Consider the following 27,849-nt stretch of genomic DNA (forward strand, 5'->3'; position numbering starts at 1 on the left):
CAAGGGTGGGGAATATCAATAACCACAACCTGGTGCTGAGTCAGTGGCAGACCCAGTTTGGAAAATATCAAGACAAGACCTTCCTCTTTCAGCTGGAAAAAGATGTGGGCTACGCCATCAACCTGGTGTCCTCCCACCAGAAGGAGGGAGAGAGGACAGCGTCTCAGTCCCCACTGGTGGTCAACAAGGTGATGGGTCTAATGTTCATTTCTTCTATTTTAAAGTTTGTGACCCTCAGCCTCAGGCTAATGGACAGGGGCTGGACTTCAGCTGTTTCAGCTGACAATGCTCGGAAACGAGCATGGTCAGGTTCTCATGCAAGAGGCTTCGCGTCTCTGGGGTCCTTCCACCTCCAGCGGTTCATCCCAGGTAACTGCAGATGCTGTTCAGTTTGACAGGGTAAATTTGAAACCTCGAACTTTATCTGCAATTTCCCAACTGTTAACCTAACTGCTGATGTTTACACGGTTCCCTCAGAGACTTCTGCAAGACCCAAATACTTCCTGGCGTTCTTGATAGATGAACGGGTGAGGTGGAACGGGGACCACGCAGAAGCAGCTGCACCTCCGGCTGCAGCTGAGGAACATCTGTCACCTCTGCACAGTGGACACCTCAAGCACATGCTTAACCAGAAGAACCAAAGGGTGCTTGGCTTTCAGATGGTTAATGATTTCACCAAACTGGCCATGTACTCAGGTGAATAATATCAAAAGAGGCCAGAGGTGTAGAACTGATTTCATATCAATCTACAAAAATTAACTGAACTCTTTGTCTTTACTGAAGAGAAGCTCATCTGGGTTCAGTACCTGTACCAGCAGGATGTCCGCGTGGACCCTGACGCTCCAGACGAGGCTGCAGCTGTCACTGGTCTCCCAGAGGAGGATGAAGAGCCCGCCATCTCTGGGCCAGATATCTCCTCTGGAACTGCAGCCCGGTTAGGTGACCCAGTTGGCACCAGCATGTCCTGAAGCTGACCAAGGTCCTGGTGGAGATCAGGAGTCTGTCAGTGGTGTCCAACAGCAGGGTGGACAGAATAGTCACACTCTGGGATCTCCTGCCAGACACAAACAGAGGGTCGTTTACCTCGCCAGGCACCAGGGGAGGAAGCCTGAAGGACGTTTTAAGGCCACAAGGAGGAAGAACTCTTCCTGTCCTTCATGCTGTTGTTTCTTCCACAGAACATCCACATCCCTGGTCTTGGGGGATTTTGTGATCCTCAGAGACGCAGGGCTAGGCAGCCCCAGGCTAATGGACAGGGACTGGACTTCAGCTGTTTCAGCTGTCGTCCTGTTTGGGATTTGCATATCTAGCTTGACATCAGATGCCCTTTCTAAAACGACCCTCTGCATTTACCCGGACTTGGGACCGGCACACGAAAGCACTGGATTGTGCCCTCTTGTGGTTGCATTAAGTTTTGGAAATGGCATGTTTCCTGTTTTTATTATGGCCCGCAGCAGCAGTCCCTGATTGCAAGGACCGTATTGTTTTCGCAGTTGGAACGACGACTTCACCGACTTTCAGCGAGAATGTGACCCCCGCTGCATGCTCGAAAAGTCACCAAAACGTGCACACACCTGGGATAAATTACGAATGAATTTTCCACAAAGTCAACGTCACCCCCCGAAGACGATGACATCACGGCCAACGATCGCGTCAAAAAAATGAATGGGCCAAAAATCGCGTATGGGGCCGAACAAAATGTACTTCAAAATACAGTTGCGAAACCCAAACACACGTGTTGGGGATATCCCAAAGAAGTTTTGAAATCATTGTGGGACGGCCACACGACCTACGGCTTGGCGGCCATTTTGTGGAAAACTCTGAGAATTAGCGAGTTTGTGTTTTCCCACGATATGGGAAAACGACACTTTTGTTTGAGCAATTTTCACGCAATTAAACAAACTTGCTGCCAGCTCCAGTCTACAAACACCACAAAAGTGTCGTTGACCTTTGCCTTTGGGAAAAGGCCGCCATCCTGCATTTAAAAAAAAAAGCCCCTTTAGCGCCACATACAAACGAAACTCGTCCTAGGGATTTTTTGCCTTTGTCTCGTAACTTCTCAGGCATCCATAGCAAGGTGATGTGGACAAAATGTTGGAATTAGAATTTGTAGATTTTGAACGGCGTGCGGGTGGCGAATACGCAACCGTTGCCATCTTAGCTAGCTCGCACATTTTTTATCGGAATGTCATGAAGAGAAAATGCGCGATTCCCTGAACAAAACGATGTCACGCACGACAAGATCCACAAAGGAATGTGGGCGTGGTAAGTAAAAAACCGTCGCAAAAAAATGTGCTGACTCGGCAAAAAAAAAAAAAAAATCCGGATTTTTTTTTTTAAGAATCGGCTAACGAAACCCAGATAACTTTGTTCGGTATATCCAAACAAAGTTTTGAAATCATTACGTGTAGGTAACATGACCAATGGCTTGGCGGCCATTTTGTGCAAAAATCTGACATTTTGAGATTTTCGCGTTTTTACACAATATGGAAAAAGGAACTTTTTTTCGAACGATTTTCATGAAATTTGACTCGCATGTCCCTAGCATAAGTCTACAATAACCTCTAGAGTTTCGTCGACCTTTGACCTCGGGAAAAGGCCGCCATCTTGAATTTTCTATAAAAAACACCTTTACCACTGGATTTAATCGTAAACTTGTCGTTGGAACTTTCAGCGATCGTCTCGAAACTTTTTGGGCATCAACGGCAAGCTACTCTGGAAATATGTTGGAATTAGAAGTTGTAGATTTTGAACGGCGTGCGCGTGGCAAGCTAGAAAAGTGGCGCACTAGCATGCATTTCAATACAATACAGTGAAAATTGAATGCATGCATTCATGCCTGAAACTGAATACATTGAAAAAGACATCCAGGAATTTAAGGAATGTGGGCGTGGTTAGCTTAAAGCCACTGTTGCTAAGGACAACAAAAAGTTTACTTTTTCCGATTTGTCTGAAACTGACATCGATCTGTTCGTCATCAAAAGGCGACCAAAACTCAAAATGGTTGCTACGGAGATAAAATCAACAGAAAAGCCGTCATTTTGAAAAAAGTTGATTTTTTACTAACTTATGACATATAGCTCTCACCAATGGAGCAATGTGTTTTTCTGAGTCAGTGGATGATGTTGATCGCTAAGCTAGCACTTTTAGCTGTGTTAGCATAACTAGCATAGTTAGCATAATTAGCATCTTAAACAATGTGTTTTTCTGAGTCAGTTGATGATGCTGATCGCTATGCTAGCACTTTTAGCCACATTAGCATAGCTAGCATAGTTAGAATTATTAGCATTTTAGGTAATGTGATTTTTTGAGTCAGTCAATGATGCTGATTGCAATGCTAGCACCTTTAGCCACATTAGCATTGCTATCATAGTTAGCATAATTAGCAAATGCAGTTTTGACAAGCCTTTATCAAAAGTGGGCAGTGAGGGCGGCGGTGGTGAGTAGATTTGGGCGTGGAAGGCGGATTGCATCAGCGGGCCATACAACGCCGCTTGCGGCTTTAATTTTTATTTGATTTGATGTATTTTACAATAATTTTGTATATAATTAGAGTCAAATCCTTTTCTGTTTTTTAAACAGTTTTTTTTAGTTTTAGTCCCATGAAAAGAAAACACAAACAAAATGAAAACTGGTCAATTCTTGGTGCTTTGTGGGTCTATTTGTTGTAAAGTGTCCATTTTTTCCACTTTCGCTGTAATTGTGCCTCTTGCAGTCTCAGTCTGTATTTTATTGTTTCCGTTGAATAGACATGATTCATTGTTGATGTCCATTGCTCCTTTGACGGGATCGATGTAGTGCCCCAGTTCCTGATTAATGTTATTTGGCGGCTAGTGACATAACTTTAAGTAAAAAGTATTTGTCACTTTGGTGGACAGAGTTTCCCGAGAACATGTAAAAATAAAACAGTTCTGGTACCAAAGGATTTGTATATCCCAGCACTTATAACTATGTTATATCACCCACCATCTTCCAAAATCCTGTTCCTTTCGAATACTTCCAAAACACTCGTGAATGGTCTACATTTACCTCTCCAAATTCCCACCAGAAGCTCTGATTTATTTTGAACTGTTTGTTCTTCAGTTTAGGTGTTATGAAAAATCTTTTAAGGTTCTTCTCCATGTTTGGGATCCAGTGGCAGTATGCTGGTGTCTCCACATGTCTAACCAATCCTGCTCAGTTATCTTTATGTTGAATTCTTTTTCCCAGTTATCTTTTACTTTTAACGCTGTGTTTTTGTCATACTCCTTTAAAGATTTGCATAGTGTACTAATCAATTTAGTATTGCTGTCTTTAAATGCCTTTATAATTGTTTGAATGATCCCACCCTCATCCCCAGAAGAGTCACTCTGTATTGCAGTCTTATAATAGTTTCTCATTTTTTAATTTCTAAATAATCCCGTTTTTCAAGGTGAAATTGCTTTGTCAAGTTCTCCAGACTCTCCAGCTTTCAGTCCTTCTTTTCTAACAAGCACCATGCTGTTATTCCTTTTGTCATCCAGTATCAATACATTTGATCATGTTCTAGTTGTTTAAGTTGCCTATCATATAGAACCCATTTGAATTTTTGTAGACTTTTTAAGATTTTGTAGTTTGAAGCATATATTTAGTGTATGATTTCTTATGGGATCTAGATTCATTTTTTTTGTTTGATAAAAGTCTTTATCTCCAATAATGTTATAAATGGGTTCTTGTAAAGTTTCACATTCTATAATTTTTTTTAAGGATTCTGGGGTTTGGTTTGGTTTCGGTGGTTTTTGGTCAAGTTCTGAGTTGCCCTCAGTCACACTGTTTCCCCGTCCATCATGATCCACAGCTGTCGTCATTTTAGCCAATTGCCCTCAGCCTATCTTCTGAGAAAACCAGATGTATGTCTGAACAAACCCCTTTTGTAATCTATGCCCAACTTTTTACATCTTAATCATTTTTTTGATTGATTTTTTTATTTATTTTTTTACCTATTTATTTTTGTCTGGTTTTCAGTTCATCCTTGTCAGGAATATAGTTTTTTTAGTAGTTTGTGATTATTCTTTGGCTTTTCTCTGGGCTATTTTTGACTTTATTATTCTCTGGATCAATAACTTCATAGATTGAATCTAGCGCCTGTTGTTTTTCTTTGTTCTTTTATAGCAATTTTGTTTATTTAGACCCTACTTCCTGGTAACTTTGTTAAGAATAAATCAGCTTTTTTTCAATTTCTTCCTCTAATGTGTTTTTGATTAGATTGTTTTTTATTTAATGTTTTTTTTTTTATACACTGTATTTTATCCCACGAAGGGAAATTCTTTCTCCGCATTTGACCCATCCCCTTGGGGAGTGGTGAGCTGCAGCCGAAACCGCGCTCGGGAGGCAGTAGCGTTAAGGGTCTTGCCTAAGGACCCTCACTGGGTGATGTTAACTGCTCGCCATTGATATGGTAATTGCCCCCAGTACCATTGCTCATTCCCCTCCGGGAATCGAACCCTGGTTTCCTGCATGGTAGCTTCCCACCTTACCAACCGAGCTACCCAGCTCACCAAAGAATAAATTTCTGTAGGTGAGCTGGGTAGATTGTTTTTTATTTAATGTTTTGTATTTGTTAATATATTTCTGTTGTATTTCTTGTCATGAACCTTTCAAATTCTTTTCATTTTATAGAGTATTCTTTATACTTTTTATTTCTATGTTTCCTTAACCATTTTGTTTTTGCTATTATTTTTCCTCTAATTATTGCTTTAAGAGTTTCCCATAACACTGTAGGGTCCACCGCTCCATTATCAATTTCCTCCAAATGTTGTCTTATATCAGTTTTTACGTCTTTTCTAATTGCTTCATTATTCCAAATCCCAACATTCAATCTCCATGTGGTTTGTTTCTTTCTATTTTAAATATTTATTTACATTTAGAATAATATGGTCAGACACATCTGCACACTCAATTTTACATTTTCCAACTCTACTAATATCAGATTTATAAATAAACAGCATCGTCTATTCGTGAACGTTCTTTGTGATTTGCAGAGTAATGTGTAGAATCTTTCTGATGGGGATTTAAAATCCTTCGCACATCAATCCATCCTAATTCTTCTGTGAATTGAAAGTTTTTTTTTTTTTTTTTCGTAGGGGGGAAACCGGAGCATCCCGGAGAAAACCCCTAGAAAAGTGTGTGTGTGTTTGGGTGAAGGGGACTTTATGGTAAAGCATAAAGTTTGAAAAAAGGAACTAAAGCTTCAATCTGCAGAAACTTTGCAGGAGGCGTGAAGATTATGTGTCTAATGTTTTTCAGCTTTCTTTCTTTCACTCGTGTGTGTTTAGTAACATTTTTTTGTGCAGCTCATGCATGGGGGGGAAACCGGAGCATCCCGGAGAAAACCCCTAAAAAGTGTGTGTCTGGGAGGGGGAGGGGGGGGGGGGGGGCATTTACTTTGAAAATCAAACAACGAAGCTTTATTTATACAAAAGCTCTTTTTATGTTTCAAAGAGCTTAACAATTAAAAACAACAAAACGAGAAGAAAACCAACCAACCCCTTTGCCCCCCCCCCCTTATTCACACATGCAGATAAAATGACTATAAATAAATAACTAAAATAAATAAATAAATAAATAAAACAATAATAAATATCTATGACAGAATTGAAGGCTTGGGGATCTCATACCAGGAGCAGCTCAGCCACAGATCATCGCCACGGCGCCCACCCACAGCGGACAGCAACAGGGTCCACGCCACAGCCGTGAGGCTGCGACGTCGGTCCCCACCCGCCTCAGCAAGGGCGGGCGCCGCGGCAACAACCCCAGACCAGACCAGCAAGCCCTGGTAGAAAATATCCCCATATGAAAACTTGAAACAGCTACTAAAGATGGTAACAATAGATACATGACATCTATTTAAAGACTTTTAGACTTTCTTTTTCTTTTTGTCCTTGAATTCCTTGTGTGTGTTTAATAATGCCTATCAATCATAACGTTTGTGGAAAAAGGAGTAAAACCTTTATCTAGAATATCCACAGAAACGTTGGACAAGCATTACGTTGATCGTGTCAAATTCTTTTGTCCCTAATTGACTTTTGTTTCTTCAGGTCCAACACACACCGTTCCCACTTCAGGCTTTTTTAAGATTGGTTCGTCTTTTTGGTTCTGAACCTCCTCCAGCAGTTTTTAATTGTCCCAGGATTTTCTTTTTTCCTTTTCTCCTGGCTGTTTTCCTTCTGAACAATTCCACATAATCTACCTTGTGTTCAGACTTGCGTCTGGACATCTCTTCTTGTGGCCTCATGGTTTCTTGCTGAGCAACATTTTCCTCACATTTAGCAGCAGACACGTCCGTCTGATTGACAGCAGTTGTGTCTTTGCATTTTTCATAGAGGAAGATGATTCCATGTAAGCTAATGTCAGCCAGACTGGCCTCATTTGCTACAGAGATGCGACTGTCGTTTGCTTTCAGAATGACACCATCTTTGAAAACGTAGGTGTAGAAGTGATTTAGTCTGTGGCAAATGACAGAGGACAGGTTGAATTGTTCCTTCTTGCCATTGATAGGAACATAGATGGAACTATCTGGTCTGACTTTTTCCCTGACTGCAGACTGTCTTGGGACATACAAGGGAAATATGTCACAGTCACCAAAAGAGATTTCCGTTTCCACATTTGACGAGCAAAACTGACACTTCATGTTGGAACAGATATTTTCAGCGTTGCTGCCAAGAAGTGAGGCGATGGAATCTGTGTTTCCTGGTTGTGGTGGAAGGAAGAACATGTTCCCCAAATCATTGAACCCACATGAGATGTTCTGGCACTTGTAACATCTGCTTTCTTGGTGCATGTGGAGATTTGCTTGGACTCCACAGTTTTTCAGCCAGCACAACAAAGGATTGATGAAGTCAGCAATGTCATTTTGTTGTCTGAATTCTAAATCTGGTATGACACGAGCTAACTCCAGTAAAGCTACTGCCACTTTAGATGGAGAAAAGAACGCTCCTGGGGTTTGGACTGCATTCAGAAACAATTGGGAAGTGGCTGGTATGGTTGATATGGCAGCCATGACTTCTGGGTCCAGGGATTGAACGGCATCCCTCACAGTATTCATATTGATTATAGCTTGGAAGGTGGAGTTCAACCAACAATTGTTGAAGTCGTTAGAAAACGTGCAGAAGTCCTTTGTTAAGTTGTGACTATTAACTGTTGAAGATTTCAAAAAGCCGTTGTTTGGAGTTTGTTTGGGTGCTGCACTTGTCACTCCCACTTTAGTGTTCATCTTGTGTTGTTCGTAATTGTTTGTCGTAAAGGGTGTAGATGTCATGGGCTGTTCCATGGAGAAAGGCTTAATTGGTCTTAAGAAAAACATTTTCCTTCTCCTTTTAAGGATTTGGGACTTCATCATGACACTACGTTTGACTAGTTTTCTTGCTGTCCTAAGCAGAAATCTTTGCATTGCAAAACTTTTCACAAACATCTTTCAGGTATTTCTTTCCAGCTGTCTCTGTCCAGCTCCACGATAAGATGTCTTACAAAACAAATGTAGGTCTATTTATATCTTTTTTCCAGGTGATGTCACATGACATGATTTATGACCTCAAATGACATCAGTCAATATTCTGAAAGTCAACAATGCAAAGACATCATCATTGATGACATCATCGTTGATGACATCACAATTGATGACATCATCATTGACGACATCATCATGGATCACATCACCATTGATGACAACAACATTGATGACATCAGTGCTGAGGCTGTGTCTGGTTAACTATTATTTAAAGTATTTATTTATTTGTTTATATATTTTTATTTTTGTCATTTCTGCCAGTTCTTAAAAATAATAGAAGTCTTGTGTTGAGCTCATTTTGTCTGATTAAATTGTTTGAATCCATTATTTTTTCTGGACACTTATGGACACATTTTTAAAGCAGGCAATAGAGTAAAGCTTTATTAAAATCGCCTAAAACTCTATTTTTTCTAAAGTGTTCCATAAGAAATTACACGCAGACATGTTTGTAGTGTAGAGCTCAGACTGTAGCATTTGTCAATATTTAACCCTTTAATGACTCTTCAAACTTGCTTCATCCTACAGAGAAATACATTTAGATATAATTAAAACTGAGGGAAAGAAACAACAATGTATGTTATTAACTCAACATTGCAACAGAATTAGATTTTGTAGTTCACTTCCTGTTTAAGCATACACTATATTACCAAGAGTATTGGCTCACCTGCTTTGACTCACAAATGAACTGAGGTGCCATCCCATCTCTAACCCATAGAGGCTCTCAGACTCTGCTCTAATTCATCCCAAAGCGGTTCAGGTCAGGACTCTGTGTAGGCCAGTCAAGTTCATTCACACCTGACTCTGTCGGCGATGTCTTTATAGGTAGATGACATTTGGATGTACTTACTCTAGATTTGGTGAAAAGCCTGGAACATTAAGAAAATAGCTCTAGTTGTTGTTTTTCTTGTTATAATTTAACCCTGAGTCTCAAGGAAGCGTCAAATTAAGGAGCCATGCAAAGCTTCAGACCAGGGTGGTAGAAAATGCATGTGTGTTGTAGCAGCAATAAGAGTTTAAAACCCAAGAAACTCTTGGAAACAGTGACACTTTCTACAATCTCTACTTTGTGTTTGTTCTTCCTTTGGTCCTCCAAATCTTCAAATTAAAAAAAGGATTAAGACGAATCAAATCCCCGCTGTTCATCTCTCAGATGATTGCCCAGATTTAGAGATTGGGAGTAATGTGGTAACAAGAATCTAATCTATCATTTGGGATTTGTTTTTTATATTACGACCAAATAAAAACTGTCTCGGAGACGAAAGTTGCTCATTTTTTCCCATAAAAAAATTCAGATGCTGAAACAAATATATTTTTATATCGTCTGGATATTTTAGAGACAAATTATAAATGTATTACAGCTGAATGAGGAGTTTACTTCACAAAACTACAAATATATTTTGTCAAAAGGTTCTCGTCCTATGGAATCCTATACTGTTCATAATTAAATAAATAAATATTTGATTAAATAAATAAATGTGACCCCATGCAAATACACAACCAACCAATAAATCTCTCATAAATATATAAAAAGATCATGAAAAGGTGAAAAACCTGCACACTGATTTTAAATTAGGCATTATATTATTCAATATATTTCATTTTGCTTTAAAAACCTGTTTATTATTTTAAAACAGCATTTTAAAATATTCATTTTTAATCATGTGGAATATTATTATAATTCTTTTCTTTTTTCAGAATCTTAGATTTCAAAATCAATATTTTCCAAAGTAGCTTTTTTTATTTCATGTTGCTGTTTTTCACAATGGCGTATTTATTTCATGAAGAGCTTTTTCAGCAGAATGGGTCTATCTGTCAATCAGTGAAGGTGGGCGGGATCTAAACGCTCATTGGCTCATCCATGGAAATCGACTCTTATTCCTCGATACCCGCTCTGACTGCGGTGTTCCAGTCAGAGAGATGACATATTTCAGCGATATCCGCGCGGCTTTATTGACATTAGAGCTCAAATAGAGACAAACAATCTGTCTACTGCAGAAGATCCAAACATCTACGACACTGCTTTTGTAGTTTGAGGGTTTGTGTGGACCAAAGGAGCTCCGGTCGTCCACGTCTCGAATTCCACGTGAAACACTCCTGACTCTTACGCAATTCACTCAGCTCTCGTTTGCTCTGCAGCTAACAGCTCTGCTGTCTGAGCTCACAGATCCAGTCTGACGTCATCGTGCCTTATGTCGGCTCGCAGGAGGCGAGCTGGCGGACCGATAGAGAGTCGGACCAGACAGCAGTGGATAGCGGAACAAGCCTGCTCGGGCCTCCTGAACCTTATGATATTTTTTCTATTTTCATTGAGACAATAAAAATGATTTTAAATCAGGTCCTCTGGGGACCTCTTGGGGAAAATGTTGAACCTTTCCTGCGAAAGTTTCTCTTTCTGGTTGTAAACGCAGCGGAGATCCGGGGTTTGGTTTGGGATCACTTCCCCGTTCAGACCTCTCAGAGCGGGTTATTAAAAGATTCAGTCTCTATACTTTGGATATACTTTTTTATTATTACTTTTCCGGCGAACTGAACAACAGACCCTTAACTTAACTTGCTCTCACACACACACACACACACTTTTTGCGCTGGGCGCTCTGATTTATACGTAACAGACATAGTTTGACTGCAGGAGCTGAAGACTCTCTGGGATGATCTCATGAACTCAAACATGGAAACATTGCTGTGGAACTATTCCAAATAAATAAACCTGGGGCCTGTTTCAGAAAGGAGGTTAAGTGTAAACTCTGAGTGCATTAACCCTGAAATCAGGGAAACCCTGGGTTTTCCGTTTCAGAATGGGAGGTTTGTTAAACCAGAGAAAGCAGAGTAAGTCAAACCCGTTTCTGAAAGAGAGGTAACTTATACTCGGAGTCCGTATCCATGGTTACTTATGCTGTGAACCTAACCTGGTCGGGAGCAGGTTTTATTCTCCAAACTCGAAGTTTCTGCCGGTCTCCTCCCCTTTTTAAAGACGAACGACGTATTTTTCGCTTTAACCTTCATTGCCCACATTTCCGTCACACAGAGACGGTCTAAGGCTACGTTCACACTGCAGGGCTTAATGCTCAATTCGGATTTTTTGAAAAAATCCGAATTGTTTGCTAGACCGTTCACATTTCCAAGGAAATCCGAACTTTTGTGATCTCCAGTGTGACCGTGACACGACCCAAACGAGACCCGCATGCGCAGAAGCCAGAAGAATACTCAACGGTGAACGACGTCACTTGTTGTTTGCGGAGCGAACGTTAACAATTGATGTCAACAACAGTGTTGTCAAAAGCGGAGCTCTTTTTGTAATATTAAATTTATTTTCACGAAGGAGCAGCACAATTACAATCTTCTCATTTTAAGAAGGCAATGGAGTCGGGATCGTCTGTACCCACTGTTGTGGAAGAGGAATGTGTATGTGTTGGGCCCGCGCGCCCCGTGTGTGTGACTGGTGTCAAGCCAGCCCTCTCTCGTCGAACGGCTGTCAAGTGAGCCCTCTCTCGAAAACGGTGTGCCCCTTTTTTACATACATCGCGGTAACTGCAAAAAGGACTTATTTCTAAAGTGAAAGCATACATGAAATTTCAATGTATACCCCCCCCTCCGAGATATATTATTAGATTTAGATAGTTGTATGTCAAATGTGGAATTTCAAAGTAAAATCCGATTGAAATCATGTATGAATGCGTTATTGCCACATGTTGACACAGCTTTAAAATGAAAACTCCTACTTTCCACAGACTCATTTCACTTCTCACTTATAGTATCCCACCTGGTGATGTCACAAAAAAGGTTTCAGATAGATCTGATGTGGAATTTCAAAATAAAACACAAGTGAAATCTGTTATTAGAGCATTATTGCCACACATGTTGACAAAGCTGTAAATTGAAAACTCCTAGTTTCCACAGACTCATTTCACTTCTCACTTATAGTATCCCACCTGGTGAGGCCACAAAAAAAGTTTCAGATAGATCTGATGTGGAATTTCAAAATAAAACCCAATTGAAATCTGTTATTACATCGTTATCGTCACATGTTGAAAATGGTGTAAATTGAAAACTCCTAGTTTCCACAGACTCATTTCACTTCTCACTTAAAGTATCCCACCTGGTGAGGCCACAAAAAAAGTTTCAGGAGGATCTGATGTGGAATTTCAAAATAAAACACAAGTGAAATCTGTTATTACAGCATTATCGCCACATGTTGACAAAGCTGTAAATTGAAAACTCCTAGTTTCCACAGACTCATTTCACTTCTCACTTATAGTCTCCCACCTGGTGAGGCCACATAAAAAGTTTCAGAGGGATCTGATGTGGAATTTCAAAATAAAACACAATTGAAATCTGTTATTACAGCATTATCGCCACATGTTGACAAAGCTGTAAATTAAAAACTCCTAGTTTCCACAGACTCATTTCACTTCTCATTGATAGATACCCACCTGGTGAGAGCACAAAAAAAGTTTCAGCAGGATCTGATGTGGAATTTCAAAATAAAACACAAGTGAAATCTGTTATTACATCGTTATCGCCACATGTTGACAAAGCTGTAAATTGAAAACTCCTAGTTTCCACAGACTCATTTCACTTCTCACTTATAGTATCCCACCTGGTGATGTCACAAAAAAGGTTTCAGATAGATCTGATGTGGAATTTCAAAATAAAACACAAGTGAAATCTGTTATTAGAGCATTATTGCCACACATGTTGACAAAGCTGTAAATTGAAAACTCCTAGTTTCCACAGACTCATTTCACTTCTCACTTATAGTATCCCACCTGGTGAGGCCACAAAAAAAGTTTCAGCAGGATCTGATGTGGAATTTCAAAATAAAACACAATTGAAATCTGTTATTACAGCATTATCGTCACATGTTCACAGAGCTGTAAATTGAAAACTCCTAGTTTCCACAGAGTCATTTCACTTCTCACTTATAGTATCCCACCTGGTGATGTCACAAAAAAGTTTCAGATAGATCTGATGTGAAATTTCAAAATAAAACCCAATTGAAATCTGTTATTACATCGTTATTGTCACATGTTGACAAAGCTGTAAATTGAAAACTCCTAGTTTCCACAGACTCATTTCACTTCTCACTTATAGTATCCCACCTGGTGAGGCCACAAAAAAGTTTCAGATAGATCTGATGTGGAATTTCAAAATAAAACCCAATTGAAATCTGTTATTACATCGTTATTGTCACATGTTGACAATGGTGTAAAATGAAAACTCCTGGTTTCCACAGACTCATTTCACTTCTCACTTATAGTATCCCACCTGGTGAGGCCACAAAAAAGTTTCAGATAGATCTGATGTGGAATTTCAAAATAAAACCCAATTGAAATCTGTTATTACATCGTTATCGTCACATGTTGAGAATGGTGTAAATTGAAAACTCCTAGTTTCCACAGACTCATTTCACTTCTCACTTATAGTATCCCACCTGGTGAGGCCACAAAAAAAAGTTTCAGATAGATCTGATGTGGAATTTCAAAATAAAACCCAATTGAAATCTGTTATTACATCGTTATTGTCACATGTTGACAATGGTGTAAATTGAAAACTCCTGGTTTCCACAGACTCATTTCACTTCTCACTTATAGTATCCCACCTGGTGATGTCACAATATAAGTTTCAGAGGGATCTGATGTGAAATTTCAAAATAAAACCCAATTGAAATCTGTTATTACATCGTTATTGTCACATGTTGACAAAGCTGTAAATTGAAAACTCCTAGTTTCCACAGAGTCATTTCACTTCTCACTTATAGTATCCCACCTGGTGATGTCACAAAAGAAGTTTCAGAGGGATCTGATGTGGAATTTCAAAATAAAACACAAGTGAAATCTGTTATTAGGGCATTATTGCCACATGTTGACAAAGCTGTAAATTGAAAACTCCTAGTTTCCACAGACTCATTTCACTTCTCACTTATAGTATCCCACCTGGTGAGGCCACAAAAAAAGTTTCAGCAGGATCTGATGTGGAATTTCAAAATAAAACACAAGTGAAATCTGTTATTACAGCATTATCGCCACATGATGACAAAGCTGTAAATTGAAAACTCCTAGTTTCCACAGACTCATTTCACTTCTCACTTATAGTATCCCACCTGGTGATGTCACAAAAGAAGTTTCAGCAGGATCTGATGTGGAATTTCAAAATAAAACCCAATTGAAATCTGTTATTACATCGTTATCGTCACATGTTGAGAATGGTGTAAATTGAAAACTCCTAGTTTCCACAGTCATTTCACTTCTCACTTATAGTATCCCACCTGGTGATGTCACAATATAAGTTTCAGAGGGATCTGATGTGAAATTTCAAAATAAAACCCAATTGAAATCTGTTATTACATCGTTATCGTCACATGTTGACAAAGCTGTAAATTGAAAACTCCTAGTTTCCACAGAGTCATTTCACTTCTCACTTATAGTATCCCACCTGGTGAGGCCACAAAAAAGTTTCAGATAGATCTGATGTGGAATTTCAAAATAAAACCCAATTGAAATCTGTTATTACATCGTTATTGTCACATGTTGACAATGGTGTAAATTGAAAACTCCTGGTTTCCACAGACTCATTTCACTTCTCACTTATAGTATCCCACCTGGTGAGGCCACAAAAAAGTTTCAGATAGATCTGATGTGGAATTTCAAAATAAAACCCAATTGAAATCTGTTATTACATCGTTATCGTCACATGTTGACAATGGTGTAAATTGAAAACTCCTAGTTTCCACAGAGTCATTTCACTTCTCACTTATAGTATCCCACCTGGTGAGGCCACAAAAAAGTTTCAGATAGATCTGATGTGGAATTTCAAAATAAAACCCAATTGAAATCTGTTATTACATCGTTATTGTCACATGTTGACAATGGTGTAAATTGAAAACTCCTGGTTTCCACAGACTCATTTCACTTCTCAATGATAGATACCCACCTGGTGAGGCCACAAAAAAAGTGTCAGATAGATCTGATGTGGAATTTCAAAATAAAACCCAATTGAAATCTGTTATTACAGCATTATCGTCACATGCTGACAAAGCTGTAAATTGAAAACTCCTAGTTTCCACAGACTCATTTCACTTCTCACTTATAGTATCCCACCTGGTGATGTCACAAAAGAAGTTTCAGAGGGATCTGATGTGGAATTTCAAAATAAAACCCAATTGAAATCTGTTATTACATCGTTATTGTCATATGTTGACAAAGCTGTAAATTGAAAACTCCTAGTTTCCACAGACTCATTTCACTTCTCACTTATAGTATCCCACCTGGTGAGGCCACAAAAAAGTTTCAGATAGATCTGATGTGAAATTTCAAAATAAAACCCAATTGAAATCTGTTATTACATCGTTATTGTCACATGTTGACAAAGCTGTAAATTGAAAACTCCTAGTTTCCACAGACTCATTTCACTTCTCACTTATAGTATCCCACCTGGTGAGGCCACAAAAAAAAGTTTCAGATAGATCTGATGTGGAATTTCAAAATAAAACCCAATTGAAATCTGTTATTACATCGTTATTGTCACATGTTGACAATGGTGTAAATTGAAAACTCCTGGTTTCCACAGACTCATTTCACTTCTCACTTATAGTATCCCACCTGGTGAGGCCACAAAAAAAGTTTCAGCAGGATCTGACGTGGAATTTCAAAATAAAACACAAGTGAAATCTGTTATTACAGCATTATCGCCACATGTTGACAAAGCTGTAAATTGAAAACTCCTAGTTTCCACAGACTCATTTCACTTCTCACTTATAGTATCCCACCTGGTGATGTCACAATATAAGTTTCAGAGGGATCTGATGTGGAATTTCAAAATAAAACCCAATTGAAATCTGTTATTACATCGTTATTGTCACATGTTGACAATGGTGTAAATTGAAAACTCCTGGTTTCCACAGACTCATTTCACTTCTCACTTATAGTATCCCACCTGGTGATGTCACAATATAAGTTTCAGAGGGATCTGATGTGAAATTTCAAAATAAAACCCAATTGAAATCTGTTATTACATCGTTATTGTCACATGTTGACAAAGCTGTAAATTGAAAACTCCTAGTTTCCACAGACTCATTTCACTTCTCACTTATAGTATCCCACCTGGTGATGTCACAAAAGAAGTTTCAGAGGGATCTGATGTGGAATTTCAAAATAAAACACAAGTGAAATCTGTTATTAGGGCATTATTGCCACATGTTGACAAACCTGTAAATTGAAAACTCCTAGTATCCACAGACTCATTTCACTTCTCACTTATAGTATCCCACCTGGTGAGGCCACAAAAAAAGTTTCAGCAGGATCTGATGTGGAATTTCAAAATAAAACACAAGTGAAATCTGTTATTACAGCATTATCGCCACATGTTGACAAAGCTGTAAATTGAAAACTCCTAGTTTCCACAGACTCATTTCACTTCTCACTTATATTGTGACATCACCAGGTGGGATACTATAAGTTTCAGAGGGATCTGATGTGAAATTTCAAAATAAAACCCAATTGAAATCTGTTATTACATCGTTATCGTCACATGTTGAGAATGGTGTAAATTGAAAACTCCTAGTTTCCACAGTCATTTCACTTCTCACTTATAGTATCCCACCTGGTGATGTCACAATATAAGTTTCAGAGGGATCTGATGTGAAATTTCAAAATAAAACCCAATTGAAATCTGTTATTACATCGTTATCGTCACATGTTGACAATGGTGTAAATTGAAAACTCCTAGTTTCCACAGAGTCATTTCACTTCTCACTTATAGTATCCCACCTGGTGAGGCCACAAAAAAGTTTCAGATAGATCTGATGTGGAATTTCAAAATAAAACCCAATTGAAATCTGTTATTACATCGTTATTGTCACATGTTGACAATGGTGTAAATTGAAAACTCCTGGTTTCCACAGACTCATTTCACTTCTCACCTATAGTATCCCACCTGGTGAGGCCACAAAAAAGTTTCAGATAGATCTGATGTGAAATTTCAAAATAAAACCCAATTGAAATCTGTTATTACATCGTTATTGTCACATGTTGACAAAGCTGTAAATTGAAAACTCCTAGTTTCCACAGACTCATTTCACTTCTCACTTATAGTATCCCACCTGGTGAGGCCACAAAAAAAAGTTTCAGATAGATCTGATGTGGAATTTCAAAATAAAACCCAATTGAAATCTGTTATTACATCGTTATTGTCACATGTTGACAATGGTGTAAATTGAAAACTCCTGGTTTCCACAGACTCATTTCACTTCTCACTTATAGTATCCCACCTGGTGAGGCCACAAAAAAAGTTTCAGCAGGATCTGACGTGGAATTTCAAAATAAAACACAAGTGAAATCTGTTATTACAGCATTATCGCCACATGTTGACAAAGCTGTAAATTGAAAACTCCTAGTTTCCACAGACTCATTTCACTTCTCACTTATAGTATCCCACCTGGTGATGTCACAATATAAGTTTCAGAGGGATCTGATGTGGAATTTCAAAATAAAACCCAATTGAAATCTGTTATTACATCGTTATTGTCACATGTTGACAATGGTGTAAATTGAAAACTCCTGGTTTCCACAGACTCATTTCACTTCTCACTTATAGTATCCCACCTGGTGATGTCACAATATAAGTTTCAGAGGGATCTGATGTGAAATTTCAAAATAAAACCCAATTGAAATCTGTTATTACATCGTTATTGTCACATGTTGACAAAGCTGTAAATTGAAAACTCCTAGTTTCCACAGACTCATTTCACTTCTCACTTATAGTATCCCACCTGGTGATGTCACAAAAGAAGTTTCAGAGGGATCTGATGTGGAATTTCAAAATAAAACACAAGTGAAATCTGTTATTAGGCATTATTGCCACATGTTGACAAACCTGTAAATTGAAAACTCCTAGTATCCACAGACTCATTTCACTTCTCACTTATAGTATCCCACCTGGTGAGGCCACAAAAAAAGTTTCAGCAGGATCTGATGTGGAATTTCAAAATAAAACACAAGTGAAATCTGTTATTACAGCATTATCGCCACATGTTGACAAAGCTGTAAATTGAAAACTCCTAGTTTCCACAGACTCATTTCACTTCTCACTTATATTGTGACATCACCAGGTGGGATACTATAAGTTTCAGAGGGATCTGATGTGAAATTTCAAAATAAAACCCAATTGAAATCTGTTATTACATCGTTATCGTCACATGTTGAGAATGGTGTAAATTGAAAACTCCTAGTTTCCACAGTCATTTCACTTCTCACTTATAGTATCCCACCTGGTGATGTCACAATATAAGTTTCAGAGGGATCTGATGTGAAATTTCAAAATAAAACCCAATTGAAATCTGTTATTACATCGTTATCGTCACATGTTGACAATGGTGTAAATTGAAAACTCCTAGTTTCCACAGAGTCATTTCACTTCTCACTTATAGTATCCCACCTGGTGAGGCCACAAAAAAGTTTCAGATAGATCTGATGTGGAATTTCAAAATAAAACCCAATTGAAATCTGTTATTACATCGTTATTGTCACATGTTGACAATGGTGTAAATTGAAAACTCCTGGTTTCCACAGACTCATTTCACTTCTCACCTATAGTATCCCACCTGGTGAGGCCACAAAAAAGTTTCAGATAGATCTGATGTGGAATTTCAAAATAAAACCCAATTGAAATCTGTTGTTACATCGTTATCGTCACATGTTGACAATGGTGTAAATTGAAAACTCCTAGTTTCCACAGAGTCATTTCATTTCTCACTTATAGTATCCCACCTGGTGAGGCCACAAAAAAGTTTCAGATAGATCTGATGTGGAATTTCAAAATAAAACCCAATTGAAATCTGTTATTACATCGTTATTGTCACATGTTGACAATGGTGTAAATTGAAAACTCCTGGTTTCCACAGACTCATTTCACTTCTCAATGATAGATACCCACCTGGTGAGAGCACAAAAAAAGTGTCAGATAGATCTGATGTGGAATTTCAAAATAAAACCCAATTGAAATCTGTTATTACAGCATTATCGTCACATGCTGACAAAGCTGTAAATTGAAAACTCCTAGTTTCCACAGACTCATTTCACTTCTCACTTATAGTATCCCACCTGGTGATGTCACAAAAGAAGTTTCAGAGGGATCTGATGTGGAATTTCAAAATAAAACCCAATTGAAATCTGTTATTACATCGTTATCGTCACATGTTGACAAAGCTGTAAATTGAAAACTCCTAGTTTCCACAGACTCATTTCACTTCTCACTTATAGTATCCCACCTGGTGATGTCACAAAAGAAGTTTCAGAGGGATCTGATGTGGAATTTCAAAATAAAACACAAGTGAAATCTGTTATTAGGGCATTATTGCCACATGTTGACAATGGTGTAAATTGAAAACTCCTAGTTTCCACAGACTCATTTCACTTCTCACTTAAAGTATCCCACCTGGTGAGGCCACAAAAAAAGTTTAAGCTGGATCTGATGTGTAATTTCAAAATAAAACACAAGTGAAATCTGTTATTACAGCATTATCGCCACATGTTGACAAAGCTGTAAATTGAAAACTCCTAGTTTCCACAGAAAAATTTCACTTCTCAATGATAGATACCCACCTGGTGAGGCCAAAAAAAAAGTTTCAGATAGATCTGATGTGGAATTTCAAAATAAAACCCAATTGAAATCTGTTATTACTGCATTATCGCCACGTGTTGACAAAGCTGTAAATTGAAAACTCCTAGTTTCCACAGACTCATTTCGCTTCTCACTTATAGTATCCCACCTGGTGAGTTCAAAAAAAAAGTTTCAGCAGGATCTGATGTGGAATTTCAAAATAAAACACAAGTGAAATCTGTTATTACAGCATTATCGCCACATGTTGACAAAGCTGTAAATTGAAAACTCCTAGTTTCCACAGACTCATTTCACTTCTCAATGATAGATACCCACCTGGTGATAGAACAAAAAAAGTTTCAGATAGATCTGATGTGGAATTTCAAAATAAAACAAAAGTGAAATCTGTTATTACATCGTTATTGTCACATGTTGACAATGGTGTAAATTGAAAACTCCTAGTTTCCACAGACTCATTTCACTTCTCACTTAAAGTATCCCACCTGGTGAGGCCACAAAAAAGTTTCAGATAGATCTGATGTGGAATTTCAAAATAAAACCCAATTGAAATCTGTTATTACATCGTTATTGTCACATGTTGACAAAGCTGTAAAATGAAAACTCCTGGTTTCCACAGACTCATTTCACTTCTCACTTATAGTATCCCACCTGGTGAGGCCACAAAAAAGTTTCAGATAGATCTGATGTGGAATTTCAAAATAAAACCCAATTGAAATCTGTTATTACATCGTTATCGTCACATGTTGAGAATGGTGTAAATTGAAAACTCCTAGTTTCCACAGACTCATTTCACTTCTCACTTATAGTATCCCACCTGGTGAGGCCACAAAAAAAAGTTTCAGATAGATCTGATGTGGAATTTCAAAATAAAACCCAATTGAAATCTGTTATTACATCGTTATTGTCACATGTTGACAATGGTGTAAATTGAAAACTCCTAGTTTCCACAGACTCATTTCACTTCTCACTTATAGTATCCCACCTGGTGATGTCACAATATAAGTTTCAGAGGGATCTGATGTGAAATTTCAAAATAAAACCCAATTGAAATCTGTTATTACATCGTTATTGTCACATGTTGACAAAGCTGTAAATTGAAAACTCCTAGTTTCCACAGACTCATTTCACTTCTCACTTATAGTATCCCACCTGGTGATGTCACAAAAGAAGTTTCAGAGGGATCTGATGTGGAATTTCAAAATAAAACACAAGTGAAATCTGTTATTAGGGCATTATTGCCACATGTTGACAAAGCTGTAAATTGAAAACTCCTAGTTTCCACAGACTCATTTCACTTCTCACTTATAGTATCCCACCTGGTGAGGCCACAAAAAAAGTTTCAGCAGGATCTGATGTGGAATTTCAAAATAAAACACAAGTGAAATCTGTTATACAGCATTATCGCCACATGATGACAAAGCTGTAAATTGAAAACTCCTAGTTTCCACAGACTCATTTCACTTCTCACTTATAGTATCCCACCTGGTGATGTCACAATATAAGTTTCAGAGGATCTGATGTGAAATTTCAAAATAAAACCCAATTGAAATCTGTTATTACATCGTTATCGTCACATGTTGAGAATGGTGTAAATTGAAAACTCCTAGTTTCCACAGTCATTTCACTTCTCACTTATAGTATCCCACCTGGTGATGTCACAATATAAGTTTCAGAGGGATCTGATGTGAAATTTCAAAATAAAACCCAATTGAAATCTGTTATTACATCGTTATCGTCACATGTTGACAATGGTGTAAATTGAAAACTCCTAGTTTCCACAGAGTCATTTCACTTTTCACTTATAGTATCCCACCTGGTGAGGCCACAAAAAAGTTTCAGATAGATCTGATGTGGAATTTCAAAATAAAACCCAATTGAAATCTGTTATTACATCGTTATTGTCACATGTTGACAATGGTGTAAATTGAAAACTCCTGGTTTCCACAGACTCATTTCACTTCTCACTTATAGTATCCCACCTGGTGAGGCCACAAAAAAGTTTCAGATAGATCTGATGTGGAATTTCAAAATAAAACCCAATTGAAATCTGTTATTACATCGTTATCGTCACATGTTGACAATGGTGTAAATTGAAAACTCCTAGTTTCCACAGAGTCATTTCACTTCTCACTTATAGTATCCCACCTGGTGAGGCCACAAAAAAGTTTCAGATAGATCTGATGTGGAATTTCAAAATAAAACCCAATTGAAATCTGTTATTACATCGTTATTGTCACATGTTGACAATGGTGTAAATTGAAAACTCCTAGTTTCCACAGATCATTTCACTTCTCACTTATAGTATCCCACCTGGTGAGGCCACAAAAAAGTTTCAGATAGATCTGATGTGGAATTTCAAAATAAAACCCAATTGAAATCTGTTATTACATCGTTATTGTCACATGTTGACAATGGTGTAAATTGAAAACTCCTGGTTTCCACAGACTCATTTCACTTCTCACTTATAGTATCCCACCTGGTGAGGCCACAAAAAAGTTTCAGATAGATCTGATGTGGAATTTCAAAATAAAACCCAATTGAAATCTGTTATTACATCGTTATCGTCACATGTTGACAATGGTGTAAATTGAAAACTCCTAGTTTCCACAGAGTCATTTCACTTCTCACTTATAGTATCCCACCTGGTGAGGCCACAAAAAAGTTTCAGATAGATCTGATGTGGAATTTCAAAATAAAACCCAATTGAAATCTGTTATTACATCGTTATTGTCACATGTTGACAATGGTGTAAATTGAAAACTCCTAGTTTCCACAGACTCATTTCACTTCTCAATGATAGATACCCACCTGGTGAGAGCACAAAAAAGTGTCAGATAGATCTGATGTGGAATTTCAAAATAAAACCCAATTGAAATCTGTTATTACAGCATTATCGTCACATGTGACAAAGCTGTAAATTGAAAACTCCTAGTTTCCACAGACTCATTTCACTTCTCACTTATAGTATCCCACCTGGTGATGTCACAAAAGAAGTTTCAGAGGGATCTGATGTGGAATTTCAAAATAAAACCCAATTGAAATCTGTTATTACATCGTTATTGTCACATGTTGACAAAGCTGTAAATTGAAAACTCCTAGTTTCCACAGACTCATTTCACTTCTCACTTATAGTATCCCACCTGGTGAGGCCACAAAAAAGTTTCAGATAGATCTGATGTGGAATTTCAAAATAAAACCCAATTGAAATCTGTTATTACATCGTTATTGTCACATGTTGACAATGGTGTAAAATGAAAACTCCTGGTTTCCACAGACTCATTTCACTTCTCACTTATAGTATCCCACCTGGTGAGGCCACAAAAAAGTTTCAGATAGATCTGATGTGGAATTTCAAAATAAACCCAATTGAAATCTGTTATTACATGGTTATCGTCACATGTTGAGAATGGTGTAAATTGAAAACTCCTAGTTTCCACAGACTCATTTCACTTCTCACTTATAGTATCCCACCTGGTGAGGCCACAAAAAAAGTTTCAGATAGATCTGATGTGGAATTTCAAAATAAAACCCAATTGAAATCTGTTATTACATCGTTATTGTCACATGTTGACAATGGTGTAAATTGAAAACTCCTGGTTTCCACAGACTCATTTCACTTCTCACTTATAGTATCCCACCTGGTGAGGCCACAAAAAAAGTTTCAGCAGGATCTGATGTGGAATTTCAAAATAAAACACAAGTGAAATCTGTTATTACAGCATTATCGCCACATGTTGACAAAGCTGTAAATTGAAAACTCCTAGTTTCCACAGACTCATTTCACTTCTCACTTATAGTATCCCACCTGGTGATGTCACAATATAAGTTTCAGAGGGATCTGATGTGGAATTTCAAAATAAAACCCAATTGAAATCTGTTATTACATCGTTATCGTCACATGTTGAGAATGGTGTAAATTGAAAACTCCTAGTTTCCACAGACTCATTTCACTTCTCACTTATAGTATCCCACCTGGTGATGTCACAAAAAAGTTTCAGATAGATCTGATGTGAAATTTCAAAATAAAACCCAATTGAAATCTGTTATTACATCGTTATTGTCACATGTTGACAAAGCTGTAAATTGAAAACTCCTAGTTTCCACAGACTCATTTCACTTCTCACTTATAGTATCCCACCTGGTGAGGCCACAAAAAAGTTTCAGATAGATCTGATGTGGAATTTCAAAATAAAACCCAATTGAAATCTGTTATTACATCGTTATTGTCACATGTTGACAATGGTGTAAATTGAAAACTCCTGGTTTCCACAGACTCATTTCACTTCTCACTTATAGTATCCCACCTGGTGAGGCCACAAAAAAGTTTCAGATAGATCTGATGTGGAATTTCAAAATAAAACCCAATTGAAATCTGTTATTACATCGTTATCGTCACATGTTGACAATGGTGTAAATTGAAAACTCCTAGTTTCCACAGACTCATTTCACTTCTCACTTATAGTATCCCACCTGGTGAGGCCACAAAAAAAGTTTCAGATAGATCTGATGTGGAATTTCAAAATAAAACCCAATTGAAATCTGTTATTACATCGTTATTGTCACATGTTGACAATGGTGTAAATTGAAAACTCCTGGTTTCCACAGACTCATTTCACTTCTCACTTATAGTATCCCACCTGGTGATGTCACAAAAAAGTTTCAGAGGGATCTGATGTGAAATTTCAAAATAAAACCCAATTGAAATCTGTTATTACATCGTTATTGTCACATGTTGACAAAGCTGTAAATTGAAAACTCCTAGTTTCCACAGACTCATTTCACTTCTCACTTATAGTATCCCACCTGGTGATGTCACAAAAGAAGTTTCAGAGGGATCTGATGTGGAATTTCAAAATAAAACCAAGTGAAATCTGTTATTAGCATTATTGCCACATGTTGACAAAGCTGTAAATTGAAAACTCCTAGTTTCCACAGACTCATTTCACTTCTCACTTATAGTATCCCACCTGGTGAGGCCACAAAAAAAGTTTCAGAGGATCTGATGTGGAATTTCAAAATAAAACACAAGTGAAATCTGTTATTACAGCATTATCGCCACATGTTGACAAAGCTGTAAATTGAAAACTCCTAGTTTCCACAGACTCATTTCACTTCTCACTTATAGTATCCCACCTGGTGATGTCACAAAAAAGTTTCAGAGGATCTGATGTGGAATTTCAAAATAAAACCCAATTGAAATCTGTTATTACATCGTTATCGTCACATGTTGACAATGGTGTAAATTGAAAACTCCTAGTTTCCACAGATCATTTCACTTCTCACTTATAGTATCCCACCTGGTGATGTCACAATATAAGTTTCAGAGGATCTGATGTGAATTTCAAAATAAAACCCAATTGAAATCTGTTATTACATCGTTATCGTCACATGTTGACAAAGCTGTAAATTGAAAACTCCTAGTTTCCACAGACTCATTTCACTTCTCACTTATAGTATCCCACCTGGTGAGGCCACAAAAAAGTTTCAGATAGATCTGATGTGGAATTTCAAAATAAAACCCAATTGAAATCTGTTATTACATCGTTATTGTCACATGTTGACAATGGTGTAAATTGAAAACTCCTGGTTTCCACAGACTCATTTCACTTCTCACTTATAGTATCCCACCTGGTGAGGCCACAAAAAAGTTTCAGATAGATCTGATGTGGAATTTCAAAATAAAACCCAATTGAAATCTGTTATTACATCGTTATCGTCACATGTTGACAATGGTGTAAATTGAAAACTCCTAGTTTCCACAGAGTCATTTCACTTCTCACTTATAGTATCCCACCTGGTGAGGCCACAAAAAAGTTTCAGATAGATCTGATGTGGAATTTCAAAATAAAACCCAATTGAAATCTGTTATTACATCGTTATTGTCACATGTTGACAATGGTGTAAATTGAAAACTCCTGGTTTCCACAGACTCATTTCACTTCTCACTTATAGATACCCACCTGGTGAGGCCACAAAAAAAGTTTCAGATAGATCTGATGTGGAATTTCAAAATAAAACCCAATTGAAATCTGTTATTACAGCATTATCGTCACATGTTGACAAAGCTGTAAATTGAAAACTCCTAGTTTCCACAGACTCATTTCACTTCTCACTTATAGTATCCCACCTGGTGATGTCACAAAAAAGTTTCAGAGGGATCTGATGTGGAATTTCAAAATAAAACCCAATTGAAATCTGTTATTACATCGTTATTGTCACATGTTGACAAAGCTGTAAATTGAAAACTCCTAGTTTCCACAGACTCATTTCACTTCTCACTTATAGTATCCCACCTGGTGAGGCCACAAAAAAGTTTCAGATAGATCTGATGTGAAATTTCAAAATAAAACCCAATTGAAATCTGTTATTACATCGTTATTGTCACATGTTGACAAGCTGTAAATTGAAAACTCCTAGTTTCCACAGACTCATTTCACTTCTCACTTATAGTATCCCACCTGGTGAGGCCACAAAAAAAGTTTCAGATAGATCTGATGTGGAATTTCAAAATAAAACCCAATTGAAATCTGTTATTACATCGTTATTGTCACATGTTGACAATGGTGTAAATTGAAAACTCCTGGTTTCCACAGACTCATTTCACTTCTCACTTATAGTATCCCACCTGGTGAGGCCACAAAAAAGTTTCAGAGGATCTGATGTGGAATTTCAAAATAAAACCCAATTGAAATCTGTTATTACATCGTTATCGTCACATGTTGACAAAGCTGTAAATTGAAAACTCCTAGTTTCCACAGACTCATTTCACTTCTCACTTATAGTATCCCACCTGGTGAGGCCACAAAAAAGTTTCAGATAGATCTGATGTGGAATTTCAAAATAAAACCCAATTGAAATCTGTTATTACATCGTTATTGTCACATGTTGACAATGGTGTAAATTGAAAACTCCTGGTTTCCACAGACTCATTTCACTTCTCACTTATAGTATCCCACCTGGTGATGTCACAATATAAAGTTTCAGAGGGATCTGATGTGAAATTTCAAAATAAAACCCAATTGAAATCTGTTATTACATCGTTATTGTCACATGTTGACAAAGCTGTAAATTGAAAACTCCTAGTTTCCACAGACTCATTTCACTTCTCACTTATAGTATCCCACCTGGTGATGTCACAAAAGAAGTTTCAGAGGGATCTGATGTGGAATTTCAAAATAAAACACAAGTGAAATCTGTTATTAGGCATTATTGCCACATGTTGACAAAGCTGTAAATTGAAAACTCCTAGTTTCCACAGACTCATTTCACTTCTCACTTATAGTATCCCACCTGGTGAGGCCACAAAAAAAGTTTCAGCAGGATCTGATGTGGAATTTCAAAATAAAACACAAGTGAAATCTGTTATTACAGCATTATCGCCACATGTTGACAAAGCTGTAAATTGAAAACTCCTAGTTTCCACAGACTCATTTCACTTCTCACTTATAGTATCCCACCTGGTGAGGTCACAAATAAGTTTCAGAGGGATCTGATGTGAAATTTCAAAATAAAACCCAATTGAAATCTGTTATTACATCGTTATCGTCACATGTTGAGAATGGTGTAAATTGAAAACTCCTAGTTTCCACAGTCATTTCACTTCTCACTTATAGTATCCCACCTGGTGATGTCACAATATAAGTTTCAGAGGGATCTGATGTGAAATTTCAAAATAAAACCCAATTGAAATCTGTTATTACATCGTTATC

The 27,849-nt window shown here is 37.6% G+C and overlaps 1 long non-coding RNA gene across 1 annotated transcript in view; it reads right to left on the reverse strand.

The window, feature by feature from the left end:
• Positions 1-439: 439 nt before the first annotated feature.
• Positions 440-27,849, reverse strand: part of LOC111948243 — a 46,232-nt gene continuing 18,822 nt past the window's right edge. Inside the window, exon 3 of the long non-coding RNA XR_002874196.1 lies at positions 440-1,054. This is a non-coding gene — a long non-coding RNA (uncharacterized LOC111948243). The remainder of the gene's footprint in view (positions 1,055-27,849) is intronic.

This window comes from Oryzias latipes, chromosome 11 (genome assembly GCF_002234675.1).
Source record: "Oryzias latipes chromosome 11, ASM223467v1".
NCBI classification, from domain to species: domain Eukaryota; kingdom Metazoa; phylum Chordata; class Actinopteri; order Beloniformes; family Adrianichthyidae; genus Oryzias; species Oryzias latipes.